We start from the raw sequence: 22,674 nt of genomic DNA on the forward strand, positions 1-22,674 counted from the left end.
AATAACACATGATTTATACTAATTCAGGCAACGTGCCCTATGTCTAGTTTTGGTCGGTCGGTGACTTTATTTCTGAGCCCGGGTGCTCAAAGTTTGTTGTGGGGTTACAAACAGGTACGAAATGAGAAGGGGGTGTTAGAGGCCCGGTCAAACTCTAAACCAAGTGGTTAAGAGTGACAGGTGCTCAAACATGCGCTAAGTATTGCAGTGTATGCTCTGTGTAGCTATTGAGATCTAGAGCTGTGGAGCTATTCGAATGCTCAAGTTCTCTAGAGTCGGATCCAAAGAGAGAATCCAGCGTCCATCCCAGTTGGGAGAGAGTGCATCCCCTTTTATAGGCGAAGGGGATGGACTTACAAGTTAGAGAGAAAGAGAGAGAAAGAGAGCTTGTACATGTGCTACCTAGTCTTGTTGCTCATGCCATCGGGTACGAGACAATTGTCGGCTCCCACAATACTGTTCATGCCCAGATATGTCTAGTAGGTTTGAAAGCTCTAGTTTGGTTTTGGTTAATTGATGAAACCCTAAGTGCTAATCTAGTCTCTCAAAGTGATCATGAGATAGGTAGCACTACTCCAAGAAGATGAAGCAATGATGAAGATCATGACAATGGTGATGGAATATTGATGATCAAGTGCTTAATCTTGGAAAAGAAGAAAGAGAAAAACAAAAGGCTCAAGGCAAAGGTATAAATTGTAGGAGCTATTTTATTTTGGTGATCAAGACTGGTCTACGGTGGACCGAGTCCATCATCTTTTCCTCTTGGCTCGGCTCATGTGCATCGTGTTCACGTGCAGGTGGCCGGCGAGGGGAGTTTTCCCCCTATTTCTCCCGCGGTGTGTTCCCGCCGGCGACGTGCTCACCGGCGAGCTCCTACAATGGCTTAGGCGTCCAATTGAGGTGGGAAAAACCTCCCTGTGCCATGGCGACTGCAACGGTGGGGTCAGGGCGATGGATGGTGCTTCCTAGGTACTGGCCACGGCGAACGGCGGCTCGAGCACCACCGGCGTGCGGGAATGGTGCGGGTGCAGCGACATAGGCCGGTTCTATGGTGCGCGTGGGCGTCATAATGCTCCAGCGGGCATGTTGGGCCGGTCGAAGGGTCTTCCAGTGCCTCCGGTGGCTTTGGCCATGGCGGCGGTCTTTCGAGCACGACGGCGGCGTCGATGTGGGGGCTACGGCCTCGGAGAGGCATCACGGTGGGGTGTGTAGGCTCCTATGGATTCGTGTGGATGCAGCGAGGGCGTCCAGAGCTCAAGGCGGGGCTTCCGGTTTCTAGGTGGCCGATAGGGACTCCCCAGCGGCCACGGCGACATGGTGACGACGGCGAGGCGTGCGGGTGCACTACGGGGCTCCAACGGGGTGGTCACGGCTTGGTTGCGGGTGTGCGCGTGGGTGCGTGTGTTCCCAGTGGCTGGAGACAAGGCACTGGCCTACGCGCTCAAGGTGTGGAGCGCCATGGATGGAATAGCAGAGTCTGGCGGCGAGCAGGGGAAGAGCTAAGGCTCACCGCTGGTGTCATAAACGATGGGGTGGTGGTGCAGTGAAGAGTCATGGCCATGTAGCTCTGGAAGCAGTGTCGTGTCGCCCGCTCCGGCTTGACCCGCGGCGGTGCTTCGAACTCCGGCATGCTCCCGGTCCCCCTCCCGGCAGCGGCTTCAGCGTTTCCCCCCCTTCTTCTTCTTCTTCTCCCTCTTCTCTCTTGGCTCGAGTGTGTTGTGGACGGCCACCGAGGTGGCGGCGGGCGATGGGACGAGCTCTAGGGCTCTAGGCGTGGCTTTATAGCCCCCAGTGCCCGAGCTCCATCTATGGCGGACGGGCGGATGGCATCGTGCGGTGGAGGTGTGTGCACTGTATCCGACGACTCGCGTGAGGTTGCATGGGCGCGGCGCAAGGGAACAGGGCCATGCCCCGGGCATGACCCCCTAGCCCGCCCTGCCATCGCTGTCGGGGCTTGGTCGCGCGGGCGATTGATTGTGGGGAGAAGACGACACTATAGCGGGGTGCGGCTGACATGCGGGGCCAAGTGGCAGCGGCAGCAAGGAGAAAGCGGGGAGGCGCACGGGCGTGGGTGACGTGCGGCTGACGCATGGGGTCCGGCGGCAGTGACCGCAAGCGAGCGGAGGGTGCGCGGGCGTGCGCGGCATGTGCTGGGCCACAAGCTGGACCGCGCGCCCGCTGGGTGAAGGCGGGCGCGGTTGGTAGGCTGGTTGGCGCGGTGGGGCTGGATGGGCTGTGAAGCCAAGCAGGCCGAGGTGGCTTGCGTGGCCTACTTCCTTTCCTTTCTTTTCTATTTTTCATTTCTTCTCCATTGTTTGAATTCAAATTGATTTGGAATTTGAATTCAAAATTGATATACTTTATTCATTGAAGTTTAAGGAATTTTTATTTATCTATTTTGTATAACAAACATAGGTGTGGCTTTGTTATACAAAAATAGAATTGGTTTTCTCTTTAAACCTTTATTCTTTAGTTTGAGTAATAATTACTTTATGGTGTATTTCATTACAGTAGTGGTTAAGCATAACATAAGGCAAATGAAAATCCAAATCACAATTTGAGTTAACAATGTATGCAACACTTTATTTGTTAGAAATCAAACAACATAATCTACAGATGACATGCCATGCTTATGTGTTGACTTAGGTTAAGGTTAGACCTAATGCATCTCTTAGGTTGGGTTTCTATACATGGCACTCATCATAACATGGGAGTTTTAAGAAAAAATTTTGTAGTTGGTATTTTTAGTGTATGGATTTTTGGGTTGTTACAGTAGTGGTTGAAGCGATTCGAGCCCTACCCTGGGACCACTGCTTTGGTCTAGTAGCAGATCCGATCCCCAAGGATCGGGTGAGGCGGAAATCTCTCCCTAGGAGCCGGGCGAGACGGAATCCGACCCACAGGGGTCGGATCAGGCAGGGCCCTCCTCGTGGGACCGGACGAGGCATGTCCCGGCCCCTGGGGGTCGGACGATGCAGAAACCTCATCCTCGGTGTTGGATGAGGCGGGGCCCAGCCCCTAGGGGTCGGATGAGGTGGAAACCTCGTCCTCGACGTCTGACGAGGCGTGGCCCGGCCCCTGGGGGTCGGACGAGGCGGAAACCTCACCCTCGGTGTCGGGCGAGGCCGTAGTTGCGTCTTTAACAATCGGATGAGGCGACATGACGCTCTTTAATCCTTTGGCTCGGATATCCGGGTATAGATATCCGACATCCGTTGTTGGGAGTTCCAATAGGTGATGAGACTTCTGGGAAGCCTGAAGGAACCTGCTCGGGTATCTGGGGTTATCCCCACGTCGGGAGTTCTGACAAAGGTCGGAAGTTCCTACTGTCGGGAGTTCCGATCCAAGTTGGGACTTCCGACAGACCTAACAAAAAACCCTGTTCGACTCTGGCCTTTTGGATTCCAATCCAAACTGTTCCAAACTTGTGGGAAACTTGAAAAATAAGGCTTAGAGAGGTTTTCTACTGGGATAAGACCACCCCCTCTATATATAAGAGAGGATCATGGCCGATTGAGTTCCCATCTATCTAATCGATAAACAAATCAATCTACTACCTCTACTCCAACCCTTCTACCCTATTCTTCAACCTCCATGATGTTCATCCCTTGATCCACGACCAAGGAGGCGCCCTAGGCTTGTCAGCCGACCTAAGGCAACCCGGCGACGTCCTTGCCCTGACGGGGTCCCTTCCGGGCGAGAGCTTCGACGGTTTCTTTGCTAGTTTACCTGAAAACTAGCCGGTTTTTTGTCACGCAGGCACGTTGGTTATCCTTTGGTGGTTTGCTTGTAAACCTCTCCGTTCTTCACCACGAAAGAGTGACATTCTTGCTGCGTTCTTCGGTCCGTAGCGGCCCGGGCATCCAATACCCTTGCTGGTGTGTGATTTGGACGGTGTGTGATTTGGACCACATCCATCGTCAACACATTTATATTAGCAGCGAGATATGAATGTCCCTATCTGAACTTTTTTTCAGTTTGACATTCTATTTTGCTATATCCTGTACATACAGGATCACAACTTGTATAGATTAGTTCATTGTCAGAAAAATATCACAATGTCAAAAACCATAGTCTTTGTTTGGACGATAATTACCGACGAATGCTGATTGATCCCATCCCAATAGAATAATAAATCAATTAAGTGTGTGTATATATATATACACACAGAGAGAGAGGCTATTCAGTAGCCGGCTACAAAATAAGTTATTCTGTAGCCACCTCCATTTACAATAATTTTATATACTAATTTACGATAATGTCAATACATACTTACGATAGTTGGGTTACTATAACACATGAGGATATTTACCATAATGTTATAGTAAACCACTTAGTAAGGATTTACTGTAATCTCGTAAATTAATATAGTAATTATCGTAACTCAAAGTGGCTACAGAATAAGTTATTTTATAGCCAGATACAGGGTAGTGTATATATATATATATATATATATATATATATATATATATATATATATATATATATATATATATATATATATATATATATACACACACACACACACACACTGGGAGTCGCAAAATGTTGCAAATTCCTTATCCATGTATATATATCAGGGGTCGGGAACAACTGGTGGAGCAACAAGCAATTAAGCTGGACAAATGTTGAGGCCGGCCGGCCGGCCTGATTACAAGCTTGTCGCATGTGTAGGACTCTCAGAGATTGTTTGCATTAACGTCTGAGCATACGTCATTTATTTGGCTTGATTAAACCTTCTACAGTACATCCTATATACAAAGGATCAGAAGAGTACATCCCTTGAGATCCAGAACGCCATTATTGCTGTTTTTGGACGTACTACGGGCCGGGTAGACTAACCTTTAGCTATCAATGCCATGTTCGTTGACCGATAAGCCATGACCAGTGGCGGATGTAAGGTGTGGGATAAGGGGGGCTAAAGCAATAGAGATGTTGATTTGCATGAAGATTTAATGGTGAAATCAAGCTTTTGCTACAGTAATTAGGCTTGAAATCAAGCCATTAGGGGGGGCTGGAGCCCCCCAGCCCCCCTTTGGATCCGCCCCTGGCCATGACTGAAAGTATCGTTGGCTGATTTATTGTGAGAGAAAAATATTATTTATTGATTAAAAAAGTACGACTTATAAACTAAGCGAACTGCAGTTCTGCAATTTTGTGTTTACATTTGATCAGGATGCATGTGTGCAATACAATGAAGTGATTGGACGGAAAGAGCAGAGGCAAGAGGATCACTCTGTATCTGAATGAAGCCTACGTTTGCCAAATACAAGTACGAAATAGTTTGCTACTCCACTAGCGTATATACGTTGACCAGATTCGGTTTGTTCCCAAAGTTTTTGGCAGGATTCCACTGTTTGTCTCAGGACCTGTTCTCGTTCATTCTCTGCCAAACTTTCATGATTTCATCTCCCTAAGCTATAAGTATATATATAGTAGTATATTTGGGCATGCACAGCAGGTGACAGCTTATATTCAGCCAAAATGCACTAACGACATTGTTGTATGTTTTGTGGCAAGGAGAGCACATCTAGTCTAGTCTAGCTAGCTATAGTTTGGCGTAGTACAAGTCACCTCTGAATACGTGGACGACTGGATGCGGCCCCTCTGAACTCTGTTTTGCCATAGCACTCTGTTGCATCATGCAGCACAAATCACCTGCTGTTAATCTTTTCTCCTTTTTTTTAGAAAATAAAAAATCACGCATATATTAGTTTGGTTTAGAGGTTTCGCGTTTTCACCCTACAAGACACTTTGCTGCAAAAGCCCACCTCGGTCGTCTTGGTGTAAAAAACGCCTTCACCACATACGCCACCTCGATCATGAAAGACTTCCTAGTCCTAGCCTAGGCGAGGGAGTGGTGACGACGATCGACAACAGAGAGAGAAGCGGTCGTATACCATCAAGGAATTACCAAACAATTACCATTACATCCTCAAGAATAAAATTTAAACTTTAAAAATATTCTTTCTCGATTAAATGGCTAGTTAATAAAATAAATGAAAGTACTAGAAGTACCGGATGGTACTTTTCCAACCATTAAAAAAAACTCTTATTTTAAAGCTATCTAACATTCGTTTCATTTTCTTTCGGGGTGGTGAAAAGTACATTTTATAACCAAAACATTTAGATCATCTCCACCTGATTTCTCGTATTGCATCTTCAATAGGTTGCTTTTAAGAGAGTATTCTAAAATCGGTTTAAGATACAGGAGAGTACTGTTGGGGCAGATTACTTAAAACTTGGCTCATGTATTTTTTTTAAGGATGTCGAGAGTAGGTTGTCTCCTTTATTTAGGAGAGATGATGCTTCTTTTAAGAGATCTCTTAAAAAATATAAATATATAGGAGATAAGATCAGAGATTTGTGAACTGAGCGTTGCTCAGCTGGTTGAGTTTCTTGTGGTGAAACTTATCTACCTGGATTCAAGTCATCGACTTAACATGAGTGCATGCTCATATTTTTCTAGATTTATTCTAGTATTTAACCCGTGGTGCTCCTTTAGGTATATGAGATTTGATAGGATGTCTTGTGGTGCTCCTTCATCTCCCAAAACACTACTTTTTAGGTATATGAGATCGGATATGTTAAAAGAGCATGGAGATGCTCTTAGCCCCATTTGGCATAGCTCTGTACTTGTGAAGCATATTTTTTTGCTTCAGCTCCACGAGCACTTGCCCTTGTGAACTGAAATTGTATAAATCCAGAAAAATACCAGAACCTACATCAAGTCCACCCGGGTGAACATGTTTCACCACAAAGAATCCAACCAGCAAAGCTACACTCATCAGTTCAATTTAATTGACTTTTTTGTAGACCTCAATAGAAAACTATTAAGGAATTGCAGCAGGTGATTGAATTCTTATAGAAAGTTATTGGCTCTAAAATTATGGTGATATGGATGGATAAGTTTTTCTAAAAATGAAGCACACATAGAACCAGAATTGCTTTGTTTCAAATGGAGGAGGAGGTCAAGTTATTCGCATTTGATTTGATCATCGTTGGCCAGTTGGAACTATGTGTGGTGCTAATAATTTAGTAATAACTAATAAGTGCTATACCTTTTCTTTTACACTTTTCACATACAACAGATGCTTGGGATTTCAGGCAACGCCATGACGCTCCCACGCCCGCGCAAGTGTCTCCCTCTCTCCCCACACACTCACGTCTCCCCACTGGCGGCGGCGGTGGTTCTGGCTCCTTCCCCACACGCACGCGCACGCGTCTCCCTCTCTCCCCACGCGGCGGCGGCGACGGCGAGGTAGGCCCTCCTTCTCCTCCTCCTCCTCATCCTCCTCCTCCTCCTAGATCTGCGAGTTAGGGTTCCAGCAAGCTTCTCCTCTCTCTCTCTCTCTCTATCTATCTATCTATCTATCTATCTGTCTATCTATCTATCTATCTATCTATCTATCTATCTATCTATCTATCTATCTATCTATCTATCTATCTATCTATCTATCTATCTATCTCTCCCAACTTTGGCAACCTTGGAAAAAAGGAGGGGCCCCTGGGAGGTAGGCAGGCCAGGCGGTGGGGATGATGGCTGTTGGTGTTTTGGACCGGGGGGTCCTCAACCAACGAGTGAATTTGTGCTGCGTGCTCCCGATTCTGGATGGTGATGCAAAGAGACACAAGATTTATACTGGTTCAGGCAACGGATGCCCTACGTCCAGTTTGAGTGAGTGTTCTTGTATTCCTTGCACTGGGGTGCTCGTAGTAGGGGGTTACAAGCTAGTCGAGAGAGGGAGATAGTCCCAGGTCTCTACGAGGGGAAGTATGAATTACAGAGTGAGGTGCGTTGCTTGTGTGGGCATTCGTGAGCCGATTCGATATGTTCTACCGGCCCCCCTAGAAACGGTACTGGCTGCCTCCTTTTATAGCCGCACGGAGGAAGCCAGCGTACATGAGAGAGCTATACGTGGAGATTTTAAAGGACTATTTGGTGACGTACTCTACTCCTGGAGCAGTGTGGCGTTGTGGGAGTTCCCGTAGAAGTCTAATCAGTATGGTCTTCACTGCATGTGGCATGCTGCACACCTGTGGATTTGTTGACTCGGTGGAGTGTCGAGGCCTGGCGGCTTATTGTAGCTGGTCGTGCCGAGACCCGCTGTGCCAAGGCCTTAGAAGTGACCCAAGTGCAATGCGGGGGTCTCGGCGGCCACCGTTGTAGTTGATTCAGGCGGAATAGTGCGGGACATGCGCCTACAGGGTACGGTGCCCTGTATTGTCAGTAAGGGATGGTAAAAAGGAGATTTGACCGTTGTCCCATTGCTCCTGTGGTGCACTGCCGATCGTGGCTTACGTAGTGGGTGCAGCTAGGCGCATTAATTGGATGCGACAGCTTGCCAGAGAGACGTTTGAGGCGGAGACGACGAGGTTACGGGACGAGCCCGGCCTCAGGTGAGGAGGAGTACGAACAGTTCGTCCGAGGCCCCTCCGGAGGGTCTTGGGCGAGGCGGAGCGAGATCAGTGAGTCCGAGGCCCTGTCGAGGGGTCTCGGGCGAGATGGAGCGGTACGCTGATTCCAAGGTCACAGGGACCTAGTCCTGACTCCATACGTCACATTGTCCTTGGTGCAGGAGTTAGGCAGCACAGTGGTCGGTAACCCCTGCTCCGTCCCGTCGCAGATGGCAGGGTGTTGACGCAACTAACGTCTAGTCGACCACTTGATGTACTGTGCCGTCATGCAGTCGTCGGAGTGGTTGAGCGCTTTGATTGGATGTGACGTTTAGCCAGAGCAGTTTGGTCAAAGTAGCGGTCGCGGGGCCGGTGCCGAGCCGGCCTCGCACGAATCGGAGAATCGGTACTTCTTCTAAGACCTCGGCGAGGGGACCTCGGGCGAATCGGAGAATCGTTGCTTCCTCTGGGGCCTCGGCGAGAGGGCCTCGGGCGAATTGGAGATTTTGGCTGAGACCTTGTTTATTCTATTGGTTCTTGTTTTTAGGGTCTAAGCAGGTTTTCGGTCTTTGCTTGGGGTACCCCTTTTTCTGGTATCCAACAGTAGCCCCCGAGCCTCGGGTGGGAGTGTGAGGCACGCTCCCTGAGGTTTTTTCGAGACTTTGTTTCTCAGTGGCTCTTTGTTGGATTTGTTTTGTACTCGTGATTCCGGTGGGTGCGCGTGAGCGCACCCACCGGGTGTAGCCCCCGAGGCCCTGGAGGAGTGAGTTCATTCCTCCAAGGGCTTTTTTCTTCATCGAGTAGGGTGTTCTATCGCATTTGTCAGACCCATGAGAGTGAGTTCGGGTCGTTTGTTTTTTGTTCGGGGTGCAGGAGGAGTCCCCGAGCCTGCCGAGCCCTCGCGTGCGAGCCTAGGTTGCTGGGTCTTGGCAGGGTTGCAGGAAGAGCCCCCGAGCCTCTGCACGGAGCGAGAGGGCGGTCAAGAGTTCCCCTGGCTTTTTGTGCGACCCTCGCGCATCCTTTTCACTTAGAAGGAGGGGTTGTTTGTCGAGCCCTCATGTGTGAGCCTAGGTCGCTGGGTCTCAGCAAGGTTACAGGAAGAGCCCCCGAGCCTCCACACGGAGCGAGAGGGCGGTCAGGAGTTCCCCTGGCTTTTTGTGCGACCCTCGCGCATCCTTTTCGCTCGGAAGGAGGGGTTGTTTGCTGAGACCTCACGTGCGAGCCTAGGTCGCTGGGTCTCGGCAAGGTTGCAGGAAGAGCCCCCGAGCCTCCGCACGGAGCGAGAGGGCGGTCAGGAGTTCTCCTAGCTTTTTGTGCGACCCTCGCGCATCCTTTTCGCTTGGAAGGAGGGGTAGAATATGTCAGGCTACCCTCGGTGGGCGCGAGCGGTGACACTTTCGGTGAGCTGTTATCAGGTAAGTCCGAGTGGAGGCCCATGCCCCATTCGATAGGGGTCGACTAGTGGTCCAGAGACGCAGTCCAAAAAAAGTACCAGAGGGCTTCTCTAGCGGGTGCTAGGGCCGTTCGATTGGCCCTAGGGGCTTGGTGCCTCCCTACGATGGGATCCCCTTTAGAGAACTCCTGCTGGTCTCGGACACAGCTTAGGGCATCCCAAGCAATCGCTTGCCTGGGCCTTGGCCATGTACGAGCTCGCCCATAGTTGTCCCTGACTCTGTTGCCCTGAGGCAGCTGTCGAAACCCTTAGAGGCCTAGCCTTCAAACCCCTGGACCGTAACGGGCTCGGTGCCCCTTTTTGTCGTGTTTTTCCGACCCTCGGGGTGTGAGCTTGGGTAACTTGTTTTTGTTTCTGGATGTAGGAAGAGCCCCTAAGCCTCTGCACGGTGCGAGAGGGCGGTCAGGAGTTCCCCTGGCTTTTTGTGCGACCCTCGCGCATCCTTTTCATTTAGAAGGAGGGGTTGTTTGCCGAGCCCTCGCGTGCGAGCCTAGGTCGCTGGGTCTCAGCAAGGTTGTAGGAAGAGCCCCCGAGCCTCTGCATGGAGCGAGAGGGCGGTCAGGAGTTCCCCTAGCTTTTTGTACGACCCTCATGCATCCTTTTCGTTCAGAAGAAGGGGTTGTTTGCTGAGCCCTCGTGTGCGAGCCTAGGTCGCTGGGTCTCAGCAAGGTTGCAGGAAGAGCCCCCGAGCCTCCGCACGGAGCGAGAGGGCGGTCAGGAGTTCCCCTGGCTTTTTGTACGACCCTCGCGCATCCTTTTTGTTTGGAAGGAGGGGTTGTTTGCCGAGCCCTCGCGTGTGAGCCTAGGTCGCTGGGCCTCAGCAAGGTTGCAGGAAGAGCCCTCGAGCCTCCGCACGGAGCGAGAGGGTGGTCAGGAGTCCTCCTAGCTTTTTGTGCGACCCTCGCGCATCCTTTTTGCTCGGAAGGAGGGGTTGTTTGCTGAGCCCTCGCGTACGAGCCTAGGTCGCTGGGTCTCAGTAAGGTTGCAGGAAGAGCCCCCGAGCCTCCGCACAGAGCGAGAGGGCGGTCAGGAGTTCCCCTAACTTTTTGTGCGACCCTTTTGCATCCTTTTCGCTCGGAAGGAGGGGTGGAATATGTCAGGCTACCCTCGGTGGGCACAAGCGGTGACACTTCCGGTGAGCTGTTTATCGGGTAAGTCCGAGTGGAGGCCCGTGCCCCATTAGATAGGGGTCGGCTAGTGGTCCAAAGACGCACTCTAAAAAAAGTACCAGAGGGCTTCTCTAGCGGGTGCCAGGGCCGTTCGATTGGCCCTAGGGGCTCGGTGCCTCCCTACGATGGGATCCCCTTTAGAGAACTCCTGTTGGTCTCGGACATAGCTTAGGGCATCCCAAGCAATCGCTTGCCCGGGCCTCGGCCATGTACGGGCTCGCCCATAGTTGTCCCTGACTCTGTTGCCCTGAGGTGGCTGTCGAGACCTTCGATGATCCAGCCTTCGAACCTCTAGATCGTAACGGGCTCGGCGCCCAGTTCCTTAGTTTGGAAGGAATCGGCTGACAACGGTGGGCGCGCCTTTTGGGGGCGGTTCCTCGGGGGGCGAAAAGGGCGCCTACCGTTGCTGCGGATAGACTTCGATACGATGTCTGCGGATGGGATGTTACTACGCGTAGTTAGTAAAAAACGAACGCATGGGCGGTTTTACCGGATCTACATTAATCGCGCTAGATCTAGAAAATCATCACCCTGATTTCGTCGCCCACCTGTTCCCGATTTCGTCGCTCGCCCATTTTGCCTTCTCCCTTATAAATACGCGACGAGCCGCGCCCCTGCCTCTACTTACCTTTTTCACTCGCAATCACCCTCTCTGTCTTCGAGCGTTTGTTAGGAATAGAGGAGAGCATCGGGAAGAAGAGGAGGGAAGGGAAAAGAGAAAGAGAGAGAGAGCGAGTAACCGAGAGTTTACCTTACCGCTGCAGCCACGTTCTCTGTTATTCTCATGGCTGGTGCTGCTGTCCTCCCGGCGGATCCTTGGGGTTGATCGGACATCACCGTGGTGAAGCTACAGGCGCTTGTCGACGCTAGTCTTCTCCGCCCGATCACCAATCCTGATAGGCCAGAGTGGATTGCTCCGGGGAGCGAGTCAGAGCCGAGGCCACATGACGGCTACATGGTGAGCTTCATCGTTTTCCACGAGCGAGGCCTCGGCTTGCCGATGGACCAGTTCATGCGGGCGCTCTCGCACTACTACGGTGTGGAGCTTCACAACTTCAGCCCTAACTCCATCGCACAGGCGGCCATCTTCATCGCTGTCTATGAGGGGTACTTGAGGATCGCTCCCCACTGGGAGCTGTGGCTCCACTTGTTTTGGGCGGTTTTCACCACCAAGCCAGCGGGCGTGAAGGGCGCTCGAAAGGTGTTGAGGGCCGGCAGCTGCACCTTGCAGGTGCGCTAAGACCGGCAGTTCCTCTATATCCTGGCCCAGCTGGCATCATCCAACCATCATTGGTATGACAGCTAGTTCTACCTCCATAACGACGACGGCGGCTTGCTTCCCCCTTATACCGGGCGGGTTGTGGAGAGTCAGCTGGAGAAATGGGGATATGGCGTCATCAAGGTCGATCAGCCCAGGCTGGAACCGCTCCTGAGGGCCCTAGGGAAGCTGTGTGACCGCAGCCTTACGGCGGCCGTGGTCGTGGTGGCTTTTCATCGCTGGAGGGTGCTGCCGCTGATGGCTTAGCGGCGGTGCCTGTTTGAGATGACCCCGAGTGATCCGATCGAGGGCATCAAGATGTCCGCCTTCGCCCTTTCTGAAGACGAGACCTTGCATCGGGTGAGAGAGGCGGTGGATGGGAAGACAAAGATTGATAGTTTGATGCCGTTCCTGATGCGCCCATCATGGGGGTACATCTCACTAGTAAGTTGGGTGTTGCCGAGGCCTTCACGGCCTTCTTGCTCTTTGCCTTTTTCATCCGTCGCCTTATTTTGTCGTTTCTACAGGGGATAAGAGACGCGCGAGACTCTCCGCCGCCCGTTCCTAAGGATGCCCGGCGGTGAGCCATGAATAGGGCACACATCGAGGAGCAGAAGAAGAAGAAAGATGCCAAGGAGGCAAAGCACACGAAGAAGATCCTTGAGCGTGAAAAGCTGGACGCACATCGCCGGCATCAGAAGCTTGAGGGTCTCCCAGTGGAGTCGTCGCTGACGCCATCATCGTCGGAATCCTTGGGCGATGATGACGAGAGCGAGGCGGGGAAGGGTACCCTAGACCACCTCCCTAATTTTAGGGAGGTGGCACCCAGGGTGTCTCTAGGAGACATCCGTCTTGTTGTCGAGGACGACACGCCTGAGACGCGGGTGTTGGGGAAGCGGGCTATCAGCCCGGTGGGCTCGGCGGTGGAGGTGGAGCAAGCGACGGCGGGGGGACTCAACCGTCTCCGCGGACGATCGAGGGGGTGCTAGGGTCTGGCGGAGACCAGCCGGTACCGGTGGATACAGAGGCCGTGCCACCGCCGCCACCACCGCCATTGCAGAGGAGGGATGCCATACATAAGCGGTTGTGTCCCCGTTCATGGTAAGTGTATTTTTTGGTGGAGTTTGTAGTATTTCCTACTCGCCCCTTGGTCGTACGCTGATCTTGGGAGTGTCTTTGCTTCCAGCCAGAAGCATTAGGTGGAGGAACTAGCCTTGGTGCCCCATAAGGCGCTCAAGGTGAACACCAGCTCTACCGCCCATTAGGCAGCGGAGGCGCAGGCTGCCGTGCAGCGTGGCGTGGCGTCGGGCGGGGCCATCCTAGAGGAGCTGGTTGCCTAAGAAAAGGGCGCTGAGGCAGCCACGGAACGAGTGGGGGAGGAGGAGCCCATGCCCCATGGTGTCGTGGGTCTTGGGGTGAATGAGGCCGAGGCATCCACCACTACCGAGGCCATCGAGGGTGAGGCCAGGGCCCCCAAGACTTCCGAAGTTAGGGCGGTGGACGCCGGGGCCACTGAGGTAGAGATGGCAGAGGATAGAGCCCCTGGGTCTATCGAGGCCGAGGCAGTGGGGACAGAGATGGGGCAAGTTTTGGCTCCGCCCCTGGTTTAGACGATCTCGTTTGATGATTCCTCCCGTGGGAAGGAGGCGGCAGACGTCGAGGCGGTCAGTACCATGGAGCAGCCAGTCCCGGTTCCCGCTGAGGGGAGTTCGGTCCTTGTCCGAGTCTGACCTGGGCCCTGCAGGTGGAATAGCCCTCGTGTTTTCTGGCGGAACCGGACCGACCCTGAGGGGGAGCCCGTGTTTGCCCTTGAAGACGTCGCCGAGGGGGGTGCTAGGATACCCTCGAGCAATACCGCCATCTGGCGATGCGGTCACTGAAGACAGCGATGACCGTTATGGAAGAGGGCTTGCCCGGTGTTACCCAGGTACATACTTTTCTTTCTCGTGCCACGTTGTTTTCTCTCTGGGCCCCCTCGCAGTGTTTAACGTACGTTTTTTGCCTGTTTAGGAGCTTGAGACCCGGTCCCTTGGGAAATCGGTGTTCCTATGAAAGGAGAGGGACATCTGGGACTAGCTCTGGTGGCAGAATGCCTGCTTGCCGATGCCCAGGGGCTCTTGTCGACATGGAGTGCAGAAGTGGAGGACCTCCGCCTTCGCTATGCTGACCTTTAGGCTAAGGTGGCCACAGCTAAGGAGCAGTCTGCCCCTTTGGTGGTGAAGATCAAGGAGCTAGAGGAGGAGCGGGACTCCTTCAGGTCCCAGGTCCAAGAAGCGACGGCCTCTGCCAAGGCCACCGCCGGGCAGCTGGGTGCAGAGCAATGTGAACATCAGCTGATGAAAGTTGCCTTGGCAGAGGCTACCAAGGCGGCCGAGGCCTCTTGAGTCGAGGCTTTAGCCTGGAAGAAAAAAGCCGAGGGTGAGTTCTGCTGAGCCTCGCCCCTTGTTTCATTTGCTCTGGTTTGCGTTCGACTCCTGACTCCTTGTCATGACATAGATTTGGAGAAAGAGGTCTCCCAGGCGGTCGAGGCCTTCGTCATAGTGCAAGCGGTGCTAGACGTTGAGGTCTAGGAGCACGAGGCACTACGCAGCGCCGCCCGTACCGCCTGCGAGGCTCTGGAGGTTGAGGGGGTCGAATCAGTCAGCTCCCTTGGGAGCCGCCTAACTACGCTGAGCGGTCGCGTCCACGAGCGACTCCGGGGGGCGTTGCACATGGGTGTCAAGCGCGCCCTAGCCGTTGTCGCTTCGCACTACGCCATCAACCTTGAGGTTGTCTGCGATGGCTACATCTTGTCGGAAGATGACGAGGAGGCCGATGCAGAGGTCGCAAAGCTGATGGACATGGCCGAGGCGCCTAGCACGACGCTGGCCAGTCTGTTTGAAGAAGAGGTGGTCCCTCCCACGCCAACCGCCGATCCCTAAGCTTTGACCTGGGCCAAAAGGGGCCATGTAACCGGATTGGGTTATTGTCATATCATGACATTTGTGGCCGTCGAGGCTTTTAAAGTATTTGCGCGCGTGCGTTTTTTAACCATTTTCTGTTCTATTTCTGAGCCTGTGCCCTCTGTCTCGTTCTTGGATACATGTAAAGAACTTCCTCGGAGCGTAAGCCATCCCTTGGCGAAGGGTGGCGAGGGAGTTGCCATAGCCCAGAGGCATAGGCCGTTCTCACGGCTCGACCGACCCTTTAGCCTCGAGACAAGCTTTTGGTCCTTAGGTTTTTTGCGATGGTCCTGTTGGAGCACGAGAGAGTTTGGCATAGAAATTTTTGAAAGACGATTAAGAAACAGTGTCTGGGACTTAGGGGGGTTCCCCCCTTTTAGCCCTCGAGGGAGGCTTGGCTTTGCAGAGGCAGAGCCGAGTCTCCCTTATAGCGTTATTGTGACGTCAAGCCCCTATTGATAGACAACCATTTTGCAAAGAACTTCCTCGGAGCCTAAGCTGTCCCTTGGGCGAAAAGGTGGTGAGGGAGCTGTCGTAGCCTAGTGGCGTAGGCCGTTCTCATGCCTCGGCCGACCTTTTGCCTTTGAGACGATCTTTCGATCCTTAGGTTCCATACAATTGACTTGTCTATAAGGGGGTTCCTCGAAAGACTATGACAACTAAAGAACGCTTCTTTATTGTATTTTGAGAAACAATGTAAACAACATTTGGAAATTTAAGGGTAGAAATGACATAGCTGTTCTATGTTCCAAGCGTTGGTGAAGATTTCGCCCTTCTCATTGGCCAGCTTGTAGGTTCCAGGCTTCAGTACTTGGGCGACGATGTACGGCCCTTCCCATGGCGGGGTCAGCTTGTGGCGGCCCTTACTGCTCTGCCTCAGCCTTAGCACCAGGTCGCTCACCTTCAGGTCTTGGCTCCAAATGCGCCGGGCTTGGTAGCGTCGTAGGGCTTGCTGGTATTTGGCTGAGTGCAGTAGCGCGACGTCTCAGGCTTCCTCCAGTTGGTCAAGGGCGTCCTTGCGAGCAGTGCGGTTGCTTTGCTCATTGTAGGCATGTAGTCTCGGAGAGCCGTACTCCAAGTCAGTGGGGAGGATGGCCTCAGCCCCATAGACCAGGAAGAATGGTGTGAACCCCGTGGCTCGGCTCGGCGTATTCCTTAGGCTCCAAATGACCGACGGGAGTTTAGCAAGCCATTTCTTGCCAAATTTCTTTAACTGGTTGTAGATTCTTGGTTTGAGGCCCTATAGGATCATGCCGTTGGCACGTTCTACTTGGCTGTTTGTCCTAGGGTGTCCTACGGCCAACTAGACCACACGGATGTGGTGGTCATCATAGAACATCAGGAACTTGTGGCCGGTGAATTGCGTTCCATTGTCGGTGATAATGGTATTCAGGATTCCGAACCTGTGGATGATATCCGTGAAGAACAGCACTGCTTGCTCGGATTTAATTTGGGTGATTGGACGAGCCTCAATCCACTTGGAGAATTTGTCGATGGCTACCAGCAGATGGGTATAGCCCCCGGGTGCCTTCTGTAGAGGCCCAACCATGTCCAGCCCACACACGGCGAATGGCCATGTGATGGGGATGGTTTGGAGGGCTTGGGTTGGGAGGTGCATCTATCGAGCGTAGTACTGGCATCCCTCACAGGAGCGTACTAGCTTTGTGGCATCGGCCACCGCTGTTGGCCAGTAGAAACCTTGGCAGAAGGCGTTTCCCACGAGCGCCCAAGGCACCGCATGGTGCCTGTAGGCTCCTGCATGCAAGTCCCAAAGTAGGGATTGGCCAGCCTCGGTGGTGATGCACCGTTGGAGAATACCAGATGGGCTATGCCTATACAACTCGCCATTGCAGAGGACGTAAGTCTTGGCTCATCGCGCAAGCCATCGGGCCTTGGTCCTGTCGGTAGGAAGCTCTCCTTGAATAAGGTGATCAAGGAATGGGACTCGCCAGTCCGTACCTTGGTCGGCCTTGGCAGGTTCCTCATCGATTGCCATGGCCTCGGGCTCGGCAGCAGAGGTCTTGGCGATAGAGGGGGCCTCGGGCCCTGTGGTGGGCTTGATCGGGGGGCCTGCCTCTACCATCGATACATAGTTGATGGAAGGCTTGTGGAGGTCTCTGGCAAAGATGTTCGGGGGGACCAGGGTCCATGCCGACGCCATCTTTGCCAGCTCGTCCGCGACCTCGTTGAACTTTCGTGCGATGTGGTTGAGTTTGAGGCCATCGAACTTGTCCTCTAGGCTATGTACCATCGTGCAGTATGCCTCCATCTTGAGGTCATGGCAGTTTGACTACTTCATCACTTGGTTGATGACAAGCTGCGAATCTCCTCAAACATCGAGATGCCGTGCCCCAAGTTCAATGGCGATCTGTAGGCCATTGACGAGGGCCTCATATTCGGCCACGTTGTTGGAAGCGGCAAAGTAGAGTCGGATTATGTAGCGCATATGCACTCTTAGGGGTGAGATGAAGAGTAGACCCACGCCTGCCCCAGTCTTCATCAGAGACCCGTCGAAGTACATGGTCTAGTATTCTGCCTGGGCTTGAGTAGGTGGTAGTTGGGTATCGGTCCATTCTGCCACAAAATCGGCCAAGACCTGAGACTTAATGGCTTTTCGGGGTGCGAAAGACAGGGCTTCCCCCATGAGTTCCACGGCCCACTTGGCAATCCTACCTGAGGCCTTCTGGTTATGGACTATCTCTCCTAAGGAGAAAGATGACACCATGGTAACTGGGTGGGACTCAAAGTAGTGACGCAGCTTGCGTCGAGCCAAGATTATGGCGTAGATTAGCTTCTGGATGTGGGGGTAGCGCCACTTGGGTCATTGCGATGACATAGAGTAAGAGGACTTCGCCTTCAGTTGGTGGCACTAGGACGGGAGGATTGGTGAGCAGTGCCTTGAGCTTGGTGAGGGATTCTTTGGCCTCAGGGGTCCAGGAAAAGCGTTCGGATTTTCTCAAGAGGCGGTACAGAGGTAGACCTTTTTTGCCAAGGCGTGAGATGAAGCGACTCAGGGCCACAAGGCATCCCATGACCCTCTGTACTCCCTTGAGGTCCCAGATTGGTCCCATGTTGGTCACGGTCGAGACCTTCTCTGGGTTAGCCTCGATGCCATGTTCCGAGACTATGAACCCCAAGAGCATGCCTCGAGGGACCCCAAAGACACACTTCTCGGGGTTGAGCTTGATGCCATTTTCCCTAAGGCATTTGAAGGCTACCTCTAGGTCTTTGATGAGGTCACTAGCCTGCCTGGACTTGACTACGATGTCATCCACGTAGGCCTCGATGGTTCACCCGATGTGCTCGCCAAAGGCCTAGGTCATGCACCGCTGGTACGTGGCCCCTACATTTCTGAGGCCGAATGGCATAGTCGTATAGCAGTATAGGCCAAATGGGGTGATGAAAGAAGTCGCGAGCTGGTCGGACTCTTTCATCTTGATCTGATGGTAACCGGAATACGCATCAAGGAAAGACAGGGTCTCGCATCCCGCAGTGGAGTCGACGATTTGGTCGATTCGAGGCAATGGAAACGGAACTTTTGGACATGCCTTGTTTAGACCGGTGTAGTCTACACACATCCTCCACTTTCCATTTTTCTTTTTAACTAATACAGGATTAGCTAACCACTCTGGGTGGGACACTTGATGAATCCAGCCGCCAAAAGCTTCTGCACTTCCTCGCCAATGGCCCTGCGCTTCTCCTCGTTGAATCGGCACAGGCGCTGCTTCACTAGTCTGGAGCCGGCCCAAATGTTCAAGGCATGCTCGGTAACCTCCCTTGGTATGCCCGGCATGTTCGAGGGGCTCCACGTGAAAATATCGACGTTCGTGCGGAGAAAGTTGATGAGCATGGCCTCCTATTTGCTATCGAGGGTGGCACTAATCCTTAGTGCTCGGTCGCTGGAGCAGGTGGGGTCGACCAAGATGAGCTTGACGGCCTCTGCTGGCTCGAAGGTCCTGGCTCGGCGCTTGGAGTCGGGTGCCTCACTGCCGAGCTGGTCAAGGTTGACCAGGAGGGTCTCTGCTTCGATGAGAGCCTCGGCGTACTCGACGCATTCAATGTCGCAGTCGTATGCATGCTCGTATGTGGACTCGACAGTGATGACGCCGTTGGGGCCCGGCATCTTGAGTTTGAGGTAGGTGTAGTTGGGGATCGCCATGAATTTGGCATAACACGGGCGCCCCAGGATGGCGTGGTAGGTCCCCTTGAACCCAACCACCTCGAAGGTAAGGACCTCCTTGCGGTAGTTGGAGGGGGAGCCAAAGCAGACAGGCAAGTCGATGCGCCTGAGGGGCCACATGCGCATCCCCAGCACGATGTCATGGAAGGGTGCGGCATCGCCTCAGAGTTGTGACCGGTCGAGCTCCAGGAGCTCTAGGGTAGGATGTTGAGGCTGCTGCCTCCGTCCATGAGCACCTTGGAGAGTCGGGTGTTGCCGACGATCGGGTCGACAACGAGCGGGTACTGCCCGGGGTTCGGGATGTGATCAGGATGGTCGTCCTGATCAAAGGTGATTGCCTCCTGAGACCAGTTGAGGTACTGGGGAGTAGCCACCTTGACCGAGAAGACCTCTCAGCGCTCCTTCTTTCGCTGGCACGCCGTGAGGCACGCTGAGGGCCCACCGAAAATCATGAAGACATTGTGAACCTCGGGGAATCTATCGTCCTTGTAGTTGCCTTTGTTGTCCGCACCCCTTCTCTTAGCGTCGTCGTTGGGGAGCCCAAGCTTGGCGTAGTAACGCTGGAGCATGGTGCACTCCTCGAGGGTGTGCTTCACCGGGCCCTAATGGTATGGGTAGGGCTTTTTGAGCAAGTCGTCGAAGAGCCCTGGGCCTCGGGGGTTCTTGCGGTCCGTGGCCGCAATGAGATCGGCCTCGAGGACCTCCCACTTCCCCTGACGACCTTTTTTCTTCTTCTGGGTGGGGCGAGATGTCAAGGCCTCGAGGGTCTCGTCGCTCCGCTTCCCTTTGGCATTGTTGTTGGGGAAGATGGCCCCAACGGCCTCTTCGCCTGAGGCGAAACTGGTGGCGATGTCGAGGAGTGCCGATGCCGTGGTTGGCATGCTCCGGCCTAACTCTCGAATCAGGTCTCGGCAGGTGGTGCCAGAGAGGAACGCCTGGACAATCTCCAAGTCGCCGACGCTAGGCAGCTTGGTGCATTGTTTGGAGAATCACCAGATAAAGTCTCGGAGAGACTCATCTGGCTTCTGGCGACAACTCTTGAGGTCCCAGGAATTCCTTGGGCGCGCGTACGTGTCCTGGAAATTCCTGACGAAGACCTTTACCAAGTCTCGCCAGTCATGGATCTGCATGGGGGGAAGGTGTTCGAGCCAGGCTCGCGCTGAGTCTGACAGGAACAAGGGCAGGTTGCAGATGATGAGCAGGTCATCATCCGCGCCACCTAGCTGACAAGCCAGGCGGTAGTCAGCCAGCCATAGCTCGGGGTTGGTCTCGCCGCTGGACTTTGAGAGATTGGCTGGTTGATGAAACCGGGCTGGGAAGTGGGCGCTGCAGATGGCCTTGCTAAAGACTCGAGGGCCAGGTGGCCTAGGAGAAGGACTGCGGTCCTCCCCACTATCGTAGCGACCACCTCGGTGCACTTGGTAGCCTCGGGCAGCCCCATCGCGGTCGTGGCGCTGTCGTCTGCTGTCCATGTGGTGATCGCCTTGCACCTCACGTTGTTCACCGAGGCGGTCGTGCACCAAGGGGGCCCTGAGATGATCATGCACCGAGGGGGCCCTAAGGCGGTCGTGCACCGAGGGGGCCCTGAGGCGGTCGTGCACCGAGGGGGCCCTGAGGCGGTCGTGCACCGTGGGCTATCTTGAGGCGTCCCCGCGCCATCGAGACGCGAAGCTTTTGGCTTGTTACACCGCAGCGGTCTCGAGAAGGCCTCGGAGCGTGCCGTGGACTCGCTGCCCCTCGGTGGTTGATGGCTCGGGCATCATTTGAATCAACATCGCTGCTGCCGCAATGTTCTAGCTAGCGCGATTGAAGGTGGGGGGTTGCTCACCCCCCTCATCGTTGTTGATGCGGTGGTAGACATCGCGAGCCCTCAACCGGGCTGCTCCGCTATCACCGCGCCCCTGCTGCTCTCGCTCGAGTGTCTCTCGAAGCTGCCATAGAAGGAGCCGGTCTTGTTCGACCTTGGCCTGAAGCTCACAGAGCTGCTCTAGGTCAAGGCATTGGAGTCCCTCGGGGGCGGGGTTCTTGTCCCACGCTGCCGGGGATCCGATGTATGGAGGTGTGGCACTACCTGCCCCCTCGCAGGGTGGGGAACGGTTGCCTGCTCCCTCATCCTCATCGCCCGCCCTTGGCATCCCGAGCCCGACGTGGAAGCACTCACGAGTAGGATCGTAAGTGCCCTCATCATAGGAGTCGGAGTAACCGAAGTAGTAGTCGCTTGCGGCCATGAAGCGATGCATGGCTTCAGGGTTGCAAAGGCCTGAGAAGTCTGCTCCGGCCCATGCCTTGTCCTCTTTCGAGGACTCAGCGTGGGTGTGGGCCGAGGTTGCGGTGGAGAAGTCAAGGGCGAAACATTGGTGGCCTCCCGAGGGCTCCGCGTGAGTGGAGGCGTAGGCGAGAGCGTAGGTGGCGGCGGCATTTCTCAACCCGAAGGGGTACAGAGATGGAGCCACCGCCGGGTTCCTCTCCATCGGGGTCGGTTCCTCAGGAGGCGGCGGGGCAGAGCTTGATGATGGGGCGTTGCTGCGTATTGCTGGTGTCTCCCCCTCGCCCAGGCTTAAGCTGGATAGGTCCCTAGCTAGGGACTCTGTTCCGACAGCTAGGTGGGGGAAGCCAGCGGAGCGCAGAGCGTCGTCCTGGTCTTGCGTGGTGTTGAGGCGGTCCCGCACGTGCCGTGCTTGTCGAGTGCGGCGGGAGCGGTGGCCCGAGCGCCGCCTGCATGTGGGCTACTGGTGCGTGGCATCATCGTCAGTCGATGAGGCTCTGGGTGGGAAGAGTATCATATCATACTCATGTCCTAGAGAAATGAACTCTAGGCTCCCGAACCAGATTATCGTGCCGAGACGCAGTGGTTGAACGGGATCTGCCATCCGGAACTTGTTAGGGTGACTATGCTGACACTCAGAGGCCCCTACCTGGCGCGCCAACTATCGATGTTTTGGACCGAGGGGTCCTCAATCAACGAGTGAATTTGTGCTGCGTGCTCCTGATTCCGGATGGTGATGCAAAGAGACACAAGGTTTATACTGGTTCAGGCAACGGATGCCCTACGTCCAGTCTGAGAGAGTGTTCTTGTATTCCTTGCACCGGGGTGCTCGTAGTAGGGGGTTACAAGCTAGGCGAGAGAGGGAGATAGTCCCAGGTCTTTGCGAGGGGAAGTATGAATTACAGAGTGAGGTGCGTTGCTTGTGTGGGCATTCGTGAGCCGATTCGATATGTTCTACCGGCCCCCTAGAAACGGTACTGGCTGCCTCCTTTTATAGCCGCAAGGAGGA

General features: G+C 53.8%; 1 pseudogene; it reads right to left on the reverse strand.

Annotated features, from left to right (window-relative positions):
• Nucleotides 1-22,674, reverse strand: part of LOC136542745 (protein argonaute 12-like) — a 249,583-nt pseudogene that overhangs the window by 112,086 nt on the left and 114,823 nt on the right.

This window comes from Miscanthus floridulus, chromosome 1, assembly GCF_019320115.1.
Source record: "Miscanthus floridulus cultivar M001 chromosome 1, ASM1932011v1, whole genome shotgun sequence".
Classification (NCBI taxonomy): Eukaryota; Viridiplantae; Streptophyta; class Magnoliopsida; order Poales; family Poaceae; genus Miscanthus; species Miscanthus floridulus.